At 41.1% G+C, this 21,813-nt stretch overlaps 1 long non-coding RNA gene across 1 annotated transcript; it reads left to right on the top strand.

The window, feature by feature from the left end:
• The first annotated feature begins 490 nt into the window (after window positions 1–490).
• On the top strand, window positions 491–10,555 carry LOC112843338 (uncharacterized). Its single transcript, XR_003215637.1, has 3 exons — window positions 491–586; window positions 9,300–9,383; window positions 10,496–10,555. It is a non-coding gene; the product is annotated as an uncharacterized LOC112843338 (long non-coding RNA).
• Window positions 10,556–21,813: the final 11,258 nt, after the last annotated feature.

Genomic DNA, 21,813 nt, shown 5'->3' with positions numbered 1-21,813 from the left:
ATCCTAAAATCCCTTGACACGCGTTATTGCCCATCTGTGGTCAGCACACTCTCTGAGTACTCGTCCTTGAATGTTGTCCTGCTGCCTTTCATACATTCACTCTCCTCAGTTTTACAGACATCAGTCACTCTGAGATTCAGTGTTTTCTCATCAGGGTGAAGACTGTACATTTCCAACCAACAACAACACCCTGCAATAAAAGACAGAGAAATTTGTTGACATCATTGAGAGGGTGTGAGTTGTTGTCACACATACTTGCTTCAATTATATGAAAACTCTTAATTTAAGACAAAGCTTAATTAATTTACATATAATGAAATTCAAATACAGGGTTTTTTTTAGGTTCTCCATTCTTCAGTTTATATCATATCAAACTTGTGACTCCATATAGTAATTAATCTGTTGACTCTGTGTAATCATCCACATGTTATAACAAAAAACATAAAAACGTACTTTTGTCTTCTCTGTCTTTGTTTCTTTTTAATTGCAGCTTTCTGGAAACATCAGTCAAGCCCAGGAAGAGAAACAGAAGATGGATAGTGAAATGGAGAGACTGAGAAATGAGCTCGATTCCACAAAACAACAGGTTCATTTTTTATACACTAACTTCCCGCATTTCCATGACTGCCATGTTTAATCAGATCTCTTTCTCTGGTGATCGAAACACTCTGAAGAAAAAAATCAGAAATTCTGATTTTATATAATTAATTGAAAATAAGCAGAGCTGTACTGATTATCATTTTTTAGGCTGATTTATCTGCTGTTTGCAGTGATGCTGTGATTAACTGTCATTTATTGACAACAATCTTTATTCTGTTGTATTCTCCGTGCTTGAAGGTGTTTATTTTCATTCATTTTCCAGGCGGTGCCTCATAGATTTGAAACATAAATTCAGGAACTCGTCTACAAATGTTGTCGTAGTTGCTGTAGGACATAACTGAACAGCAAAATGTCCGAAGAACGTGGCAACCTCGTTCTTTGTGTATTTTTTATTTAGGAATATGTTGATCTGCAACTATTTGTCACTGAGCAGACGTGTTCCTTAAACATGATGATGTTGATCAAGGAACTGACCTCACAGCCCATTGTTCCTTCAGTGGTGCTTGTATTAGTCATTATGCAAATGTCCTGTTTATAAGATTGGAAACCTACAGTCAGCTGAGACTGAAGAAGTCACTTGGATGAGTGACGAAAGGTTTCTGCCACTGAAAACTTACCTGGATGATTGAGCATGCGTAGGGACGATGAAACAAAGGCAAAAGACAAAAAATGCTTTTATGTTTTTACATTTCATTCTGACACTGATGCTTTACTGACCAACACAAGACACCAAACACCCTTTAGTGACACTGAAATCCAGCTGCACTCAAGTAAAAGCTAAAAAAAACTCAATATTTTAATCTTTTCTTTGTTTTATAAATCAGACTTGATAAATGTTGTATTTTGTGCATTTATGTTTTTAAGCAAAATACTTTTATTTTGTGAGACACGGCATTAAAACTCAGATATTTCCTTAGGGTCTTCATTTATTTACTTATTTGTATGAATCAACTTATAGTTACATAATACAGCTTTAATTCAGAGCTTTAATGTGACTCTGGGTGGTTGGTGTGCTGATGGTTGGAGAATGAAACTATTGTAACATCTGGCTGTCCTGGTTGTTACGACCCGTCTAGGGCCAGACAATAACATGAGTGAGGCTCTCGCTTCCCCCCAAGACCCAAGCAGCCACAGGAAACAAATCCGTTCGTTATAATGTGATTTATTTACAGTGTGGAAAAAAGGAACAACAAAACGGGAGTGTCAACACTTCAGGGTGAGCCAAGGCCAAAATAATAAAAAAAAACAAATCTACACAAATCCCGCACCCCTGACCTCACCAAAACAAAGTCCAAAAATAAAGACCGAGTCTGACCTCCTTAACTAAATCAAAACAAGAAAAAACTGGTGATCAAAAGAAACGGCAGCTCACCCCTACCCACTCCACTTCCACAACTTAAGCCGCACTGTAGCCAGCGGCTGCCACAGTAACACTGCTGGGACTTGAGGAAAAACGCGAGGACCTCTCCCGCCGTAGCAGTCCAGCCTCCTTTTAATGGGCGGGTCCTCCAGCTGGAACCAGTCACGTCGGGGCGGTGTATCCACGCACCAATCGGAGCAGGGCCCTAGCACAGCTGAATTAACATAAACAGATATTACCTGCCCAGAACAAACACATGAAAATGCAAGTTCGTAACACCACCTTCCATAAGAATTAAACAACCCCCTATTGTTTAATTTCCAAACTAAGAGACTGCTCTCGACAGGGCGTCAGCGATAACATTTTCCGTCCCTTTCTTTTGTTTGATTTGCAGGTTAAAATCTTGCAAAAGAAGGGACCAACGCATAAGTCTCTGATTTGAGTTTTGCATCTGGGAGAGAAAGACCAAGGGATTGTGGTCAGTGAATACTTGAACGGGTATAGAGCTGGATCCAATGTACACCTCGAAATGCTGCAGGGCTAACAACAAGGCAAGGGTTTCCTTTTCAATAGTGCTGTAGTTCATCTGATGTTTGTTGAACTTTTTGGAAAAATAACAAATTGGGCGATCCACGCCGCGATGGTCTTCCTGCATAAGGACAGCTCCTGCACCAGAAGCACTAGCGTCAACCTCGAGCTTAAAAGGGCACGTGAAAGTAGATGCCGTAAGAACAGGGGAACTGCACAGTAATGCTTTCGCAGACTCGAAAGCAGTCTGACAAACAGGCGTCCACACAAAAGGCTTCACCGGGCTGATCAAATCGGTGAGGGGAATGACAACATTGGCGAAGTTCTTACAAAAACCTCTGTAATAACCACACATTCCTAGAAATCGGCGCAGCGCCCTTCTCGTTTGTGGGACTGGAAATTCAACAATCGCCTGTATTTTCGCAGTCACCGGCCGTACCGGTCCCTGACCCACCTGTTTTCCCAGGTATGTGATGGTGGCTCTGCCAAATTCACATTTGGCTAGGTTTAGAGTAAGCGAGGCTTTCTGAAAACGGCTGAAAACCAGAGAGAGTGTTTGTAAGTGGTCAGACCAGGTGGATGAGTAAATGACAACATCATCCAAGTAGGCATCACAGTTATTCACGCCCACCAGTACTTTGGCCATAAGGCGCTGGAACGTAGCGGGTGCATTACGCAACCCAAACGGCATAACCGTGTACTGGAGAAAATGATCTGGCGTGACAAAAGCAGATATTTCAGATGCTCTGGGGGTTAAAGGTACTTGCCAGTAACCTTTTAACAGATCAAGTTTGGTTACAAAAGATGCTGATCCCACTCTATCAATACAATTCTCCATTCTAGGAAGAGGAAATGAGTCAGGTTTGGTAACAGCGTTAACTTTCCTGTAATCATTACAAAACCGAGGAGTGTTGTCAGATTTCGGTACCAGCACACACGGCGAACTCCATGCGCTGGCGCTTGGAATGGCTAAACCTGTTAAGGTTGGCTGTGTGGCAGGCAGGCAAGGAGGAGTGGTGGACCCAAAATGCAGGACAGACTCAAGGGATGAACTCAAAATACTCAGCTTTATTTGCTGGCATGGGAAAACGAGCATACAAAGCAAAGCAAACTAAACTAAACTGGGAAACAACATAAACTCACGGGAAACACAGGGAGATCCACACAGCATGAGGGAACAGAGACGTGGGACCAGGGCAGACACAGACACTGACTGGACACGGGGATATAGCAGACAGCAACTAAGGATTACACAGAGACATAAACCATAAGACATGACTGTAACAAAAACCCAAAGACTAGAAATTATACATAATATAATAAACTCAAAAGCCCTGGGTCAACGACCCAGGCATCCTAACAAAACCGTGTTCTAAGAGATAGTCAACGTCCTTCTGCATTATCACTCTTTTCACTGGGTTTACTCGATAGGCATGCTGTTTAATCGGTTTATGTCCTTCCACGTCAATGTCGTGGCACAGCACTGCAGTTTGACGAGGATGATCAGAAAAAGTGATAAATTATTCTCTATCAGATCAGTGATGTCAGCTTGAGCGGGCTCAGATAGGTGGGCTAAATGTGCGTCTAAATCATTTAAGATCTCTGAATTTTTCAACCGACCGCTACCCAACGCTTCACTTTTCTCAAGCAGTCCGTCATCAGAGGGTTCATAAGGAGAAACAACACTAGCGGCGCACACTGGAGATGGCGCACCCGAAGGGCTCCTCGAGTGATATGATTTTAACATATTAATATGACAAACCCTGGACTTTCTCCGGCGGTCTGGGGTCTGTATCACATAATTGTTGTCACTGAGTTTCTGTTCCACCACATATGGGCCAGCGAACTGGGCTAGCAAACTGGACCCTACCACAGGCAGCAACACCAACACTTTCTCGCCCGGCTGGAAACTTCTGCAAACAGCCTTTTTATCATAACGAGCTTTCATCTTAGCCTGCGTATGTGTCAGATTTTCCCGAGCTAACTGACATGCAAGGTGGAGTTTTTCCCGAAGTCCGCTAACATAATCAAGGACATTATGCTGAGTTTCAGAAGTTTCTGACAACCACTTCTCCTTCAGAAGCCGGAGGGGACCGCGGACCACATGTCCAACCACCAGATCCGTAGGACTGAATCCCAAGGATACCTGAGTGGCCTCCCTGACGGCAAACAACAATAACGGCAGACCCTCATCCCATTCTTTACCCGACTCCGCGCAGAACTTGCGCAGCATAGCTTTGAGGGTTTGATGGAATCTCTCCAGAGCACCTTGACTTTCCGGGTGGTATGGACTGGATTTTACATGTTTTATCTGCAACTCCTCCACAACCTGTGCAAACACTTTTGAAGTAAAATTCGTTCCTTGGTCTGTTTGAATAACCTTTGGAAGCCCGAAAGTAGAGAAAAACTTAAGTAGTGCTTTTATTACCGGTTTTGCTTTCATCGTGCATAGTGGAATTGCCTCTGGGAACCTTGTTGCTGAACACATTATTGTAAGTATGTATTGGTGCCCGGATTTAGTTTTTGGCAGGGGGCCCACACAATCCAATATTACTTTTTCAAACGGCTCACCTATTACTGGAATAGGATGTAGCGGAGCAGGTGGAATTGGTCTGTTAGGTTTCCCCGCCATCTGACATGTGGTACAGGAACGGCAATATGCCACCACATCGGCTTTCAGCCCTGGCCAAAAGAAGTTGCGCAACACCCGATGATAAGTTTTGTTCACCCCAAGATGTCCAGCCATGCTGGCATCATGCGCTAAGCTAAGCACCTGCCCTCGATGTGGCTTCGGCACCAACACCTGCGTAGCGCCATGCAAACCACTCCGGTCAGGGGACCACCTCCTCATAAGAACTCCATCTTGCACAACAAAAAGAAGTGGGGGATTTACTTTCTGCACTCGCGGCTGCGGATATAAAACAGGGAGCCAGTGACGAGTCATTCTGCTGAGCGGTTATCAGTGCATCCCTACTTAACTTTTCATTCAGCTCTGGCATCAGTTTTGTCACATCAGTGCCACTTTCTATTCTGCCACTCTCACAGCTGGGAGACTTTCTTTCATCTAGCGTCACCATAAATGTGTCAGCGACATCCATAACATCGTCAAATTTGCGCGATTGCGCACGAGTAATAGCACAAACAGGAAACACGCTTGACATAGGGGTGGCAGCATCAGTGACAGAGGCAACAGGCGTTTTCACCACTTCAGGCGGTGGAAAAACTGTCCCACCAGCCAAGTCATTTCCCAGAATAAATGAAACCCCTGTAATAGGCAACTGGGAACTCACGGCAACTTTAACATGCCCCGTTATTACCGGCGAATGCAAATGCACCTTGTGTAGCGGCGCCCGAAGAACGCTCATCTTAATTCCCCAGACTAACACATCTGAATCACAAGCAGTTTTATCTGACAATGGCAGTACACTGTCCAACATAAATGACTGATGCGCACCTGTGTCCCGAAGAATAGTAACAGGCACTTTATCCATCTCTTCTCCCGTCACAGAAACAAAGCCTTTGGTGATAGATGGTTTAAAACGTGGCTCTATTTCAGCATCCGCATGGTGCAAATCACGGGTGGAACGCATTTCGGGTGAAGGCACAACTTTAATAAGACCTACGCCGGCTGGATTTTTAGAGCCTTTGCGCTGCTCTTTCCTCCGGAGCGCGGGACAGACAGCGATCAGATGTCCGGGTTCGCGACAATAAAAACAGTCGCGATTACCACCATCCTCCTGTCTATCCTTCCGTCCTACCTTTGGAGACTTTATTTTCCTCTCCTGTCCCACCCTGATATTTTGTGCGACAGCGGCTGAAAATATAGTTTTGTGAGTAAGAGTAAACTCATCAGCCATCACTGCCGCTTTAGCAAGTGACGTCACCTTTTGTTCATTCAGATAAATGACTACTTGGTCCGGCAAACATTTTTTGAATTCCTCTAACAAAATAAGCTCTTTCAGCCCCTCAAGATCCTTCACTTTACTGGCCTGCAACCATCGTTCAAACAAGCGACTCTTTTCACGGGCAAACTCCACAAACGTCTGATTGGCAGTTTTTTCACACTTCCTAAATTTTTGACGGTAGGCTTCTGGGACAAGCTCATATGCCTGCAACACAGTCTTCTTCATGATGTCATAATCAAGGCTATCTTCAATTGATAAACTGGTACACCCTTCCTGGGCTTTCCCAACCAGTTTGCATTGCAACAAAAGTGGCCAAAACTCCTTCGGCCAGCTTAACGTGGCCGCTATACGCTCAAAAGCGTTAAAATAGGAGTCCACTTCGGCCTCACGAAACGGGGGAACCAGTTTAACGTGCTTAGTGATGTCAAAACCTGTCGAGACAGCGGTGGATGTACTAGGATGACTAGAGGCAGATGTGGAGGGCTTTCGCTCCAGTTCCAAAGCTCTGACACGGAGGTGCATTGCTTGCACCTCAAGCTCTTTAGCACGGGTTTCCACCTTCCTTATACGGAGGGTCAAACGGAGATCCTCCGTAGACCGCCCCGCCAGCGTTTCCCCGGCCGTACCAGCCTCAGCCGCTTCAGACTCCGCCTCAGCCACATCAGACTCCACCTCAGCCGGGAGCACGTTAACAGGCCCTTTGGCATCCGCCTCCGGCTCAGTCTCCGGAGCCACCTTCACACCCCCGCCGCCAGGCTGCTCTACAGCTGCCTTCGGGGCAGGAAGGATGCCTCGCTCCACCAGCCCTGCACACAAAGCGTCCTTAATCTCCGCTTTACGGGCACTATAGGACACTTGAACATCCCCACACCCCAACACCAAGAAAACTGCCAAACAGACCAAAACAACCACAGAACAAGGCAGAGGACGAGCCCCCAATTCATGTTACTACCCGTCTAGGGCCAGTCAATAACATGAGTGAGGCTCTCGCTTCCTCCCCAAGACCCAAGCAGCCACAGGAAACAAATCCGTTCGTTATAATGTGATTTATTTACAGTGTGGAAAAAAGGAACAACAAAACGGGAGTGTCAACACTTCAGGGTGAGCCAAGGCCAAAATAATAAACAAAAACAAATCTACACAAATCCCGCATCCCTGACCTCACCAAAACAAAGTCCAAAAATGAAGACAGAGTCTGACCTCCTTAACTAAATCAAAACAGGAGAAAACTAGTGATCAAAAGAAACGGCAGCTCACCCCTACCCACTCCACTTCCACAACTTAAGTCGCACTGTAGCCAGCGGCTGCCACAGTAACACTGCTGGGTCTTGAGGAAAAACGCGAGGACCTCTCCCGCCGTAGCAGTCCAGCCTCCTTTTAATGGGCGGGTCCTCCAGCTGGAACCAGTCACGTCGGGGCGGTGTATCCACGCACCAATCGGAGCAGGGCCCTAGCACAGCTGAATTAACACAAACAGATATTACCTGCCCAGAACAAACACATGAAAATGCAAGTTCGTAACATGGTCCTGATGCTGCTAAACCTCTTTCCAGAGGGCAGCAGGGAGCACAGTGCATGGTGGGGGTGGGCGGAGTCTCTGATGATGTTATGGACTCTGCTGAGTCAGCATCTGTGCTCGACTTCCTGGATGGATGGAGAAGTCCTGGAAGGAAGCAGGAAGCTCAGACACTGCTGAGACTGTTTAACCAGTGCTGATGTGTTTGGTGACCAGTCTAACTTCTTAGTTATCTGTACCCCCAGAAAGTTGACCCTGCTGACTACCTCCACAGCTCTGTTGTCAGTGATTAGTGGTGAATGACTGGACTGTTTTGTCCTGAAGTTGATGAAGTTGATGATCAACTTCTTGGTCTTCTTGACATTCAGGATTGTTGACACTATAGGACAGATCTATGTTGTCCATAATGAGACCCACCACTGTTGTGTCATTTGCGTTCCTAATCATGCGATTAGAGGAAGTTGCAGCGCTGCAGTTATGTGTCAGCAGCGTGAAAAGCAGCGGGCTCAGTAAACAGCCCTGATGGGAGCCAATGGAGAGACAGGTGGAGTTGAAGATGCTGTTTCCCACTCTCACAGAGTGAGTTCTGTCAGTGAGGAAGACCAGCAGCCAGATACACATGGGTCTGGTGATACCTGTGGGAGGGCTCAGTTTTCTTACCAGTTACTGGGGGATGATCAACCAACAAACAGCATCTCCTCCAGATCTGTAAATCTTGGGTAAAGAGCAGAGTGGAGTGGTTTATCCAGTACAAAGACTGAAATGAAGGGGCAATATAGACTCTACAAGAACTTCATTATTATGTGAGTTAGTGCAGCAGAGCAGTTGCACTAAAACATGTGATGGTGACAGAATTGAAACATGTTGGAACAACAGTCTGCTCCTGCGAGGTGTTAAAGATGTCTGCAAGGACGTGTGCTAGCTGCTCAGCACCAGTGTTGATCGAGTTACTTGAAAATGTAATCGGATTACGCGTTATTGCCCATCTGTGGTCAGCACACTCTCGGAGTACTCGTCCTTGAATGTTGTCCTGCTGCCTTTCATACATTCACTCTCCTCAGAGTTTTACAGACATCAGTCACTCTGAGATTCAGTGTTTTCTCATCAGGGTGAAGACTGTCTTTTATTGCAGGGTGTTGTTGTTGGTTGAAAATGTACAGAGACATTTGTTGACCTCATTGAGACGGTGTGAGTTGTTGTCACACATACTTGCTTCTTATATGAAAACTCTTAATTTAAGACAAAGCTTAATTAATTTTCTTATAATGAAATTCAAATGGAGTTTCATTATAAGTTAATTTGTTGACTCTGTGTAATCATCCACATGTTATAACAAAAAACATAAAAACCTACTTTTGTCTTCTCTGTCTTTGTTTCTTTTTAATTGCAGCTTTCTGGAAACATCAGTCAAGCCCAGGAAGAGAAACAGAAGATGAAGAGACCGAGAAATGAGCTCGATTCCACAAAACAACAGGTTCATTTTTATACACTAACTTCCTGCATTTCCATGACTGCCATGTTTAATCAGATCTCTTTCTCTGGTGATCGAAACACTCTGAAGAAAAATTCAGAAATTCTGATTTTATATAATTAATTGAAAATAAGCAGAGCTGTACTGATTATCATTTTTTAGGCTGATTTATCTGCTGTTTGCAGTGATGCTGTGATTAACTGTCATTTATTGACAACAATCTTTATTCTGTTGTATTCTCCGTGCTTGAAGGTGTTTATTTTCATTTATTTTCCAGGCGGTGCCTCATAGATTTGAAACATAAATTCAGGAACTCATCTACAATTGTTGTCGTAGTTGCTGTAGGACATAACTGAACAGCAAAATGTCCGAAGAACGTGGCAACCTCGTTCTTTGTTTTTTATTTAGGAATATGTTGATCTGCAACTATTTGTCACTGAGCAGACGTGTTCCTTAAACATGATGATGTTGATCAAGGAACTGACCTCACAGCCCATTGTTCCTTCAGTGGTGCTCGCTCGTATTAGTCATTATGCAAATGTCCTGTTTATAAGATTGGAAACCTGCAGTCAGCTGAGACTGAAGAAGTCACTTGGATGAGTGACGAAAGGTTTCTGCCACTGAAAACTCACCTGGATGATTGAGCATGCGTAGGGACGATGAAACAAAGGCAAAAGACAAAAAATGCTTTTATGTTTTTACATTTCATTCTGACACTGATGCTTTACTGACCAACACAAGACACCAAACACCCTTTAGTGACACTGAAATCCAGCTACACTCAAGTAAAAGCTAAAAAAAAACCTCAATATTTTAATCTTTTCTTTGTTTTATAAATCAGACTTGATAAATGTTATATTTTGTGCATTTATTTATTTAAGCAAAAATCACTTTGAATGTCGTGTATCACAAAATAAAACTCAAATGTTTCCTTAGGGTCTTCATTTATTTATTTATTCGTATGAACCAACTTATATTTACATAATACAGCTTTAATTCAGAGCTTTAATGTGACTCTGGTTGTGTTTCCATTATTGTGTCTGAAACCTGAACATTTCTTCCTTCTGCTCTTTCTTCCTGTAACATTTCACATGAATACTGAAATCATCAATCAGCTCCAGCAGGAGAAACAAGCAGCAGAGAACCTGAAGAAGCAGCTGGGGGAGAAAACCCGTGAGGTTTGTGTTTCCATTATAAACATTCAGAATTTACTGACCCAACTCTCTTTATCTCTGTATTGTAAAGATTCATGAAGCAAACTTTAGATATTAGTTTGTTTAATTGACACCAAATGCCTCTAAAAGAAACTGTTTCTATATATTGAACAAAATTATAATTCATGTTTACATCCAAAGAAAGTGCTGACATGCAGAAACTCATCATCTTCCTTTTTTCATTCATATCAACACTGTTAATTTAAAATACTCAATTAATTATGAACTAATAATGAAATGCAAATGAATGTGTTTCTTTGGGATCGTCCTTTTGTCATTTATATCATAGCAGGCTCTTAATTCTATGTAGAACTTAATTTATTATTTTTCTGTATGAATGTGTGATTGTATTGTGTAACCACACACATGTGTGTTTCCTTCCATTGTTGCAGTTTCTGTATCATTGACCACAAAAGCACTTATAAATCCACCTTATACACATTTTTCAGATCGTCCCACAACACTTCATGTTGTTAAAATCAGGCTGCATCAGCTCACTTATATTTACATAAAGTAGCTTTGATTTAATCTCTTTGTATAAAGCTGTCAGAATAGAACAGAATCACCACTTTGTTGTCATTCAGAACAGTTAGTGCACATCAGAATGAAATTGTGGTGCATTTACTCGTCATCAGACTGTAGAATATAAATAAATCAATAAAAATAAGTCTAAAGGTTTCAAATATAAAGAAGAGTCTTGGATAAACATGTAACAATATAGGAAAAGAAATGATATTAGGATTATGAAATAATTTTATTGGCAAAGAAAAGCTGTGCAGGACCTTTAATATATTGAACATCAACAACAGCAGCAGAAAAGTGTACAATCATCATTTCAGCCATGAAATGACACTGCTGTAAATATAGAGTCATGGGGACAGAGGGGAGGGGGAGGCAGTCAGGGTGGGTGGTTGGTGTGCTGATGGTTGGAGAATGAAACTATTGTAACATCTGGCTGTCCTGGTCCTGATGCTGCTAAACCTCTTTCCAGAGGGCAGCAGGGAGCACAGTGCATGGTGGGGGTGGGCGGAGTCTCTGATGATGTTATGGACTCTGCAGAGACAGCATCTGTGCTCGACTTCCTGGATGGATGCAAGAGAAGTCCTGATGATCTTCTCTGCAGTGATTTCCTCTCTGAGGCCTTGAAGCTGTCAAACCAGATGGAGACACAGCTGCTCAGCACACTTTTGATGCTGCCTCAGTAGGAAGTGGAGATGATGGAGGAGAAAGCTGTGCTCTCCTCATCCAAAATGCAAAGTGCAGACACTGCTGAGACTGTTTAACCAGTGCTGTTTGGTGACCATTCCAGGCTGTCAGTTATCTAAAACAGTGAAACATGGCACAGTGGCATGGTGGTTAGCACCATTTCCAAGAAGCAAAAAGTCTTGTGTTCAAATCCACCATCTAGCTGGGATTTGCATGTTCTCCCCAAGTCTGCACGGGTTCTGTCCAGATAATCTGGCCTCCTACCACAGTCCAGAGACTTGCAGTTAGGGAGGTTAGGTTAACAGATTACTCTGAATTGCTCATAGATGTGAATGGTTGTCCTCCTCTGTGTTTATTGAGGAGTAATAGCTGAGGGGTAGTTCTTTTATGTTCAGCAGCTAACAAGATGGTGTGTCGGTCTGAACACAGAAAGGTGGACAAGAGGCTTTCACTTTGCTGAGCTGTCACAGTCAGCTGGTTTATCATCACTTCAATGATCAGTGTTGCCAATAGTCTGTAGTAAATAATAAGTTGCCGTTAGACCAAATATATTACAGCAACACTGGTTCAACTAATATAAACTCAGAATATAAAGTGAGATAAAGTTACACATCCATCTGTCCACTCAGATTAAACACAGTGGTAACGTCATAATACAAGCAGAGACATTCACCGTCTCTAACCATCATTAAAGGCGCCATCGTGTGGCTGAATAAAATTACTACACTATGGCGGCACATGCCTTAAATCACCACATGAAAATGCGCTATAGCCAATGTTCCCTCTAAGCTGTGCGCATGTGCAATCGCGCACTGCTGGCACGGTCTCTGCGCACAAAAAAATCTAACCTGAATTGAAATTAAAATAAATACTTTAACAGTTCATTCTGTTTTCCAATGTGAGTCAGTAAGTGACCGGTGACTGGCTGCTCCAGCTTATGATGCGATTCACATTCGTATATATGCAGCTAATCAACGTCGTTGACAGGCTATGACAGCGTCCTCATGTCCCGACACCGGTGTTTTAGCTAGCAGAGCGGCGTGGCTGATGTGGAGTGAAGCCACGTTAATGACAACGTGTACAACCATTGGAGATGTGAGCAGGACAGACGAACAATTGATGGAAAAAGTGTGAACTTTATACCAGTTTTTAAATTGTGTTGATCGGCCACGTAAAACCAGAGTTATGATAAAAATATCTGCAATATTTGTTTTTTTCCCTGAATACTATCGTTGTTTATATATACTAAAAGGAAAGCGCTCAAAGGCACTCTCTGCCTGTGAGCAAAAACAAAACCAAAAAAACCTACTCTTTCCTATTGGTGGAAAAATGTACCATGTCGACCAATCAAAAAAACATGGTATTTAGTTGTTTAGGAAGGGGGAAGTTGGACGGCGGTGTTTTGAGATGATCTGAGAGATTTGCGATGTTTAGCGTGTTTGCAGTCTAAAGTCAGTGGGTTGTCTTGTGTAGTTAGTGTGTAGTGTTCTCAATAGTTTGTTGTGTGTGTCAGAACAATGAGGCGGCTGCTGAATGTTACAGGTGTTACAGCAGTGATACATCTCCTGTTGTCAGGCCTGCAGGTATCAGGCTGTTGTTCTCCTTTATCTCATAGTGGACAGAAATTATTTTTTGGAGTGGCACAAATCATTTGTGTGGCATCAAATATGATGCAGAACAGCTGATTGTTCTGTAAATAGCTTGAAATGTTTATTTAAAAAAACACCTTGGCTGCATTTTTAGGTAAACAGCTGCAAAAAACTTTGTTTGCAAAACTCAGTAACTTTTTTGAAGAAGTAACTATATAATTAATTGCCCAACATTGGTCTTTATATACTGTATTTTGCAGACAGAGAGTTACAGGACTCTCTGCCAGACCACAGACTCATAATACAAGTCAAAGCTTTATAAAAAAAAAGAAAAAAAAGAAAAAGAAAGTTGTGTTTTCAAAGTTGGAGTTCAAGTTATTTTTACTTCCATAGTGTTAACATACTACACAGGTCATGAACAAGATTTGGTTTTTTTTAATTTTCATTGTAAGTGGGCTAAAGCAGTTAAAAGTAGTCTAACATAAATGTAAATGCTGTAATTTGATTATTTTAATAAACCGTGTAACTTGGATGGATTCGACGCTGACGTGACCACGGTGCACACGTCTGATGTCGCTCACAGTGGTCCAAGGGATCGCTCAGGGAGTTTGTGTGTTCGCTCAGACACATGAAATATTAGAGGGAACATTGGTTATAACTCAGTAGAAAGTAATTCAAGCCACTGTAAAACTGTAGTTTGCAAATAAACATATTTAAGGTAACTTACTTTCAGGCATTAACTTAACACTTGGAGTATCACTGTGAAGGATTGCAAACAGGAACACAGCTTACATCATGAGTGATAACCAGAAACTGACCCAGAAGTACCCTCTCTCCCTCTGGAGCAGCAGCACAGCACATCAAACTTATGCTTACGTCATTTCCCATAACCTCACTCAGAACAATATTTCAGGAACATAAAATCTCAGAGCCTTTATACAGTGTTAGCCCTGTGATAGACACCTGACCTCTCCAGGTTCTCTATTTATTTACAAAAGGCTAACACATAGAGACAGACAACCATTCACACTCACACCTACGGGGAATTTAGAGTTACTAATTAACCTATCGCCACTAACTGCATGTCTTTGACATGTAGGAAGAAGCCAGAGTACCTGTAGAGAACGCACACACACACGGGGAGAACATGCAAACCCGACACAAAGACCCCGGCCTGATGGTGGAATTGAACTCAGGACCTTCTTGCTGTGCGGCAACAGTGCTAACCACCATGATTGCTTGGGTTCTCTCCGGGTACTCTGGCTTCCTCCCACAGTGTGGGTGCCAATGGTTATCTGTGTCTATGTGTTAGCCCTGCGACAGACTGGCGGCCTGTCCAGGGTGTACCCTGCCTCTCACCCTAAGACAGCTGCGATAGGCTCCAGCCCCCCTCGACCCTGGAAGGATAAGCGGTAGAGAATGGATCGATAGTTTTCTTTTGTTTGTGACTGTAAATAAAATAATTTACTTTCTTTATAAATTACTCTGTACAGTCTGTATCATTAAAAAGACACCAAACAGAGTATGTAAGAGGACACAATGGCTGGAAACATGTTACTCACAGTGTGAAAACTTCAATAGTTTTGTCACTTTTACCAAAAAAGTGCTGCAGAAACATCAACATCTGTCTGTCTGTGTTTCTTTCTGACAGATGATCAAATCTGAGATAGAGAAGAATGAATTCATTCAGAAGCTGACGCAGACACTTCTTACACTGGACTCAAAGCTCAGTGAAAGCATCTCTCAGCAGACAGAGGTAAACATGGACATATGTGATGCTGTCATCCTCCCAATGATCACAGACCTGTGCACTTATATTCCTGCAGTTTTGTCCAGCAGCAGTTTCTGTGTCATTAACCAAACACAACTTTGAAATCCAACAATCCAAGATTGTTGACATCATCCCACAACACTTGATGTTGTTAGCATCATGCTACATCAGCTCCCTTATATTTACATAATACAGCTTTAATGTGACTCTGGTTGTGTTTTATTATTGTGTCTTAAACATGAACATTTCTTCCTTCTGCTCTTTCTTCATGTAACATTTCACCTGCAGTCAGAGAAGAAATCTGAAATCAACAATCAGCTCCAGGAGGTGAAACAAACATCAGAGAAACTGAAGAATCAGCTGGAGAACAAAATCCAGAGGTTTGTCTTTCAGTTATAAACTTTGTGATTTTGCTGATTAACTCTCTTGTGAATAGTATAATTGTAAACATTAGTATTTACTCACCATCAGACTGTACAATATAAAGAAACTAATCTAAATCTAAAGGTCTTAAATATGAGAAAAAGAATTTATGATATGCAAACTGTGGATCTCAGTAAATGAACACATTCACCTCCTTTACAGAGATTTTATGGATGTGGGAAAAATAGGATGACACACTGTAAAAAATGCTCCACAGCAAAGAAGAAAAAGTCTGTTGTAAAATCAGAGTGTTTGATATGCAGCTGAATAATTTTTTATTTATTTTGGTGGTTTTTTTAAAACTGAGAGCATTTTGCGTTGTTGAAATTTGAGCGTCATATTAAATACTGATGTTATCACACAGCTGATCAAATAGCAGTAAGTGAAGTGAGATGTAAAGCTTCTGTTTATTGTTACGTTTGATGTGATTAACTGTGTGTGAAGAGACAAAAACAAGAGTGAGAATATTGCTCATGTTCATTTCATTAAAGACACGTTACTGTATCCTTGTAAAAGCTGTGGTTATGTTTAAGTCCATTATTATTCTACAAACCTTAAACTGACAGTAACAAAAATAAATGTGCTGTCAGACTGTAGAGTCTATGAGACTTGTGTTTGAAGGTCATAAGGTGGAGCAGAGTAGCACTAATCCTCAGTAGTTGTGTTTCAATAAAATGTCTAAGAAATAAAGTGATTTTAGTTTTTGTGTGTTTATGACTGTAATTAAAATCATTTAGATTCTTTACATATTACTCTCTACAGTCTGTATCACTGAAAAATAAACACCAATCAGGACACAATGGTTGGAAACATGTTGCTCACAGTGTGAAGCTTCAATAATTTTGTCACTTTTATCAACAAAGTGCTGCAGAAACATCAACATCTGTCTGTCTTTCTGACAGATCATCGTATCTGAGAACGAGAAGGATGAAATCTTTCAGACGCTCATGAAAACATTTCCTACACTGGAATCAAAGGTCAGTGAAAGCATCGCTCAGAAGACAGAGGTGGGTGTGGGGGTGTCATAATGCTGAACTAATGTCAACTAACAGCATTTATATGTGACTGTGTCCTCCAGATGTGTAAAGCACAGGTGAAGAGCAGAGGACATAGTTACTAATTACTGATCACTTCTCCAAAAAAGTAAACCTGTCACATTACTCGTTACTTGAAAATGTAATCGGATTACGCGTTATTGCCCATCTGTGGTCAGCACACTCTCTGAGTACTTGTCCTTGAATGTTGTCCTGCTGCCTTTCATACATTCACTCTCCTCAGAGTTTTACAGACATCAGTCACTCTGAGATTCAGTGTTTTCTCATCAGGGTGAAGACTGTCTTTTATTGCAGGGTGTTGTTGTTGGTTGGAAATGTACAGAGACATTTGTTGACCTCATTGAGACGGTGTGAGTTGTTGTCACACATACTTGCTTCAATTATATGAAAACTCTTAATTTAAGACAAAGCTTAATTAATTTACATATAATGAAATTCAAATACAGGTTTTTCTTTAGGTTCTCCATTCTTCAGTTTATATCATATCAAACTCGTGACTCCATATAGTAATTAATTTGTTGACTCTGTGTAATCACCCACATGTTATAACAAAAACATAAAAACGTACTTTCTCTGTCTTTGTTTCTTTTTAATTGCAGCTTTCTGGAAACAAGAGTCAAGCCCAGGAAGACAAACAGAAGATGGAGAGACTGAGAAATGAGCTCGATTCCACAAAACAACAGGTTCATTTTTTATACACTAACTTCCTGCATTTCCATGACTGCCATGTTTAATCAGATCTCTTTCTCTGGTGATCGAAACACTCTGAAGAAAAATTCAGAAATTCTGATTTTATATAATTAATTGAAAATAAGCAGAGCTGTACTGATTATCATTTTTTAGGCTGATTTATCTGCTGTTTGCAGTGATGCTGTGATTAACTGTCATTTACTGACAACAATCTTTATTCTGTTGTATTCTCCGTGCTTGAAGGTGTTTATTTTCATTTATTTTCCAGGCGGTGCCTCATAGATTTGAAACATAAATTCAGGAACTCGTCTACAAATGTTGTCGTAGTTGCTGTAGGACATAACTGAACAGCAAAATGTCCGAAGAACGTGGCAACCTCGTTCTTTGTTTTTATTTAGGAATATGTTGATCTGCAACTATTTGTCACTGAGCAGACGTGTTCCTTAAACATGATGATGTTGATCAAGGAACTGACCTCACAGCCCATTGTTCCTTCAGTGGTGCTCGTATTAGTCATTATGCAAATGTCCTGTTTATAAGATTGGAAACCTGCAGTCAGCTGAGACTGAAGAAGTCACTTGGATGAGTGACGAAAGGTTTCTGCCACTGAAAACTTACCTGGATGATTGAGCATGCGTAGGGACGATGAAACAAAGGCAAAAGACAAGAAATGCTTTTATGTTTTTACATTTCATTCTGACACTGATGCTTTACTGACCAACACAAGACACCAAACACCCTTTAGTGACACTGAAATCCAGCTGCACTCAAGTAAAAGCTAAAAAAACTCAATATTTTAATCTTTTCTTTGTTTTATAAATCAGACTTGATAAATGTTGTATTTTGTGCATTTATTTATTTAAGCAAAAAAACTTTTATTTTGGGAGACACGACATTCAAACTCAAATGTTTCCTTAGGGTCTTTATTTATTTACTTATTTGTATGAACCAACTTATATTTACATAATACAGCTTTAATTCAGAGCTTAAATGTGACTCTGGTTGTGTTTCCATTATTGTGTCTTAAACATGAACTTTTCTTCCTTCTGCTCTTTCTTCCTGTAACATTTCACATGAATACTGAAATCATCAATCAGCTCCAGCAGGAAAAACAAGCAGCAGAGAACCTGAAGAAGCAGCTGGGGGAGAAAATCGTGAGGTTGTGTTTCCATTATAAACATTCAGAATTTACTGACCCAACTCTCTTTATCTCTGTATTGTAAAGATTCATGAAGCAAACTTTAGATATTAGTTTGTTTAATTGACACCAAATGCCTCTAAAAGAAACTGTTTCTATATATTGAACAAAATTATAATTCATGTTTACATCCAAAGAAAGTGCTGACATGCAGAAACTCATCATCTTCCTTTTTTCATTCATATCAACACTGTTAATTTAAAATACTCAATTAATTATGAACTAATAATGAAATGCAAATGAATGTGTTTCTTTGGGATCGTCCTTTTGTCATTTATATCATAGCAGGCTCTTAATTCTATGTAGAACTTAATTTATTATTTTCTGTATGAATGTGTGATTGTATTGTGTAATCACACACATGTGTGTTTCCTTCCATTGTTGCAGTTTCTGTATCATTGACCACAAAAGCACTTATAAATCCACCTTATACACATTTTTCAGATCGTCCCACAACACTTCATGTTGTTAAAATCAGGCTGCATCAGCTCACTTATATTTACATAAAGTAGCTTTGATTTAATCTCTTTGTATAAAGCTGTCAGAATAGAACAGAATCACCACTTTGTTGTCATTCAGAACAGTTAGTGCACATCAGAATGAAATTGTGGTGCATTTACTCGTCATCAGACTGTAGAATATAAATAAATCAATAAAAATAAGTCTAAAGGTTTCAAATATAAAGAAGAGTCTTGGATAAACATGTAACAATATAGGAAAAGAAATGATATTAGGATTATGAAATAATTTTATTGGCAAAGAAAAGCTGTGCAGGACCTTTAATATATTGAACATCAACAACAGCAGCAGAAAAGTGTACAATCATCATTTCAGCCATGAAATGACACTGCTGTAAATATAGAGTCATGGGGGACAGAGGGGAGGGGGAGGCAGTCAGGGTGGGTGGTTGGTGTGCTGATGGTTGGAGAATGAAACTATTGTAACATCTGGCTGTCCTGGTCCTGATGCTGCTAAACCTCTTTCCAGAGGGCAGCAGGGAGCACAGTGCATGGTGGGGGTGGGCGGAGTCTCTGATGATGTTATGGACTCTGCAGAGACAGCATCTGTGCTCGACTTCCTGGATGGATGCAAGAGAAGTCCTGATGATCTTCTCTGCAGTGATTTCCTCTCTGAGGCCTTGAAGCTGTCAAACCAGATGGAGACACAGCTGCTCAGCACACTTTTGATGCTGCCTCAGTAGGAAGTGGAGATGATGGAGGAGAAAGCTGTGCTCTCCTCATCCAAAATGCAAAGTGCAGACACTGCTGAGACTGTTTAACCAGTGCTGTTTGGTGACCATTCCAGGCTGTCAGTTATCTAAAACAGTGAAACATGGCACAGTGGCATGGTGGTTAGCACCATTTCCAAGAAGCAAAAAGTCTTGTGTTCAAATCCACCATCTAGCTGGGATTTGCATGTTCTCCCCAAGTCTGCACGGGTTCTGTCCAGATAATCTGGCCTCCTACCACAGTCCAGAGACTTGCAGTTAGGGAGGTTAGGTTAACAGATTACTCTGAATTGCTCATAGATGTGAATGGTTGTCCTCCTCTGTGTTTATTGAGGAGTAATAGCTGAGGGGTAGTTCTTTTATGTTCAGCAGCTAACAAGATGGTGTGTCGGTCTGAACACAGAAGGTGGACAAGAGGCTTTCACTTTGCTGAGCTGTCACAGTCAGCTGGTTTATCATCACTTCAATGATCAGTGTTGCCAATAGTCTGTAGTAAATAATAAGTTGCCGTTAGACCAAATATATTACAGCAACACTGGTTCAACTAATATAAACTCAGAATATAAAGTGAGATAAAGTTACACATCCATCTGTCCACTCAGATTAAACACAGTGGTAACGTCATAATACAAGCAGAGACATTCACCGTCTCTAACCATCATTAAAGGCGCCATCGTGTGGCTGAATAAAATTACTACACTATGGCGGCACATGCCTTAAATCACCACATGAAAATGCGCTATAGCCAATGTTCCCTCTAAGCTGTGCGCATGTGCAATCGCGCACTGCTGGCACGGTCTCTGCGCACAAAAAAATCTAACCTGAATTGAAATTAAAATAAATACTTTAACAGTTCATTCTGTTTTCCAATGTGAGTCAGTAAGTGACCGGTGACTGGCTGCTCCAGCTTATGATGCGATTCACATTCGTATATATGCAGCTAATCAACGTCGTTGACAGGCTATGACAGCGTCCTCATGTCCCGACACCGGTGTTTTAGCTAGCAGAGCGGCGTGGCTGATGTGGAGTGAAGCCACGTTAATGACAACGTGTACAACCATTGGAGATGTGAGCAGGACAGACGAACAATTGATGGAAAAAGTGTGAACTTTATACCAGTTTTTAAATTGTGTTGATCGGCCACGTAAAACCAGAGTTATGATAAAAATATCTGCAATATTTGTTTTTTTCCCTGAATACTATCGTTGTTTATATATACTAAAAGGAAAGCGCTCAAAGGCACTCTCTGCCTGTGAGCAAAAACAAAACCAAAAAAACCTACTCTTTCCTATTGGTGGAAAAATGTACCATGTCGACCAATCAAAAAAAACATGGTATTTAGATGTTTAGGAAGGGGGGAAGTTGGACGGCGGTGTTTTGAGATGATCTGAGAGATTTGCGATGTTTAGCGTGTTTGCAGTCTAAAGTCAGTGGGTTGTCTTGTGTAGTTAGTGTGTAGTGTTCTCAATAGTTTTGTTGTGTGTGTCAGAACAATGAGGCGGCTGCTGAATGTTACAGGTGTTACAGCAGTGATACATCTCCTGTTGTCAGGCCTGCAGGTATCAGGCTGTTGTTCTCCTTTATCTCATAGTGGACAGAAATTATTTTTTGGAGTGGCACAAATCATTTGTGTGGCATCAAATATGATGCAGAACAGCTGATTGTTCTGTAAATAGCTTGAAATGTTTATTTAAAAAAAACACCTTGGCTGCATTTTTAGGTAAACAGCTGCAAAAAACTTTGTTTGCAAAACTCAGTAACTTTTTTGAAGAAGTAACTATATAATTAATTGCCCAACATTGGTCTTTATATACTGTATTTTGCAGACAGAGAGTTACAGGACTCTCTGCCAGACCACAGACTCATAATACAAGTCAAAGCTTTATAAAAAAAAAGAAAAAAAAGAAAAGAAAGTTGTGTTTTCAAAGTTGGAGTTCAAGTTATTTTTACTTCCATAGTGTTAACATACTACACAGGTCATGAACAAGATTTGGTTTTTTTTTAATTTTCATTGTAAGTGGGCTAAAGCAGTTAAAAGTAGTCTAACATAAATGTAAAT

Source organism: Oreochromis niloticus, linkage group LG3 (assembly GCF_001858045.2).
Source record: "Oreochromis niloticus isolate F11D_XX linkage group LG3, O_niloticus_UMD_NMBU, whole genome shotgun sequence".
NCBI lineage: Eukaryota > Metazoa > Chordata > Actinopteri > Cichliformes > Cichlidae > Oreochromis > Oreochromis niloticus.
Note: the sequence above shows the minus strand (reverse complement) of the source record. Positions and strands in the feature narration are given on the sequence as shown.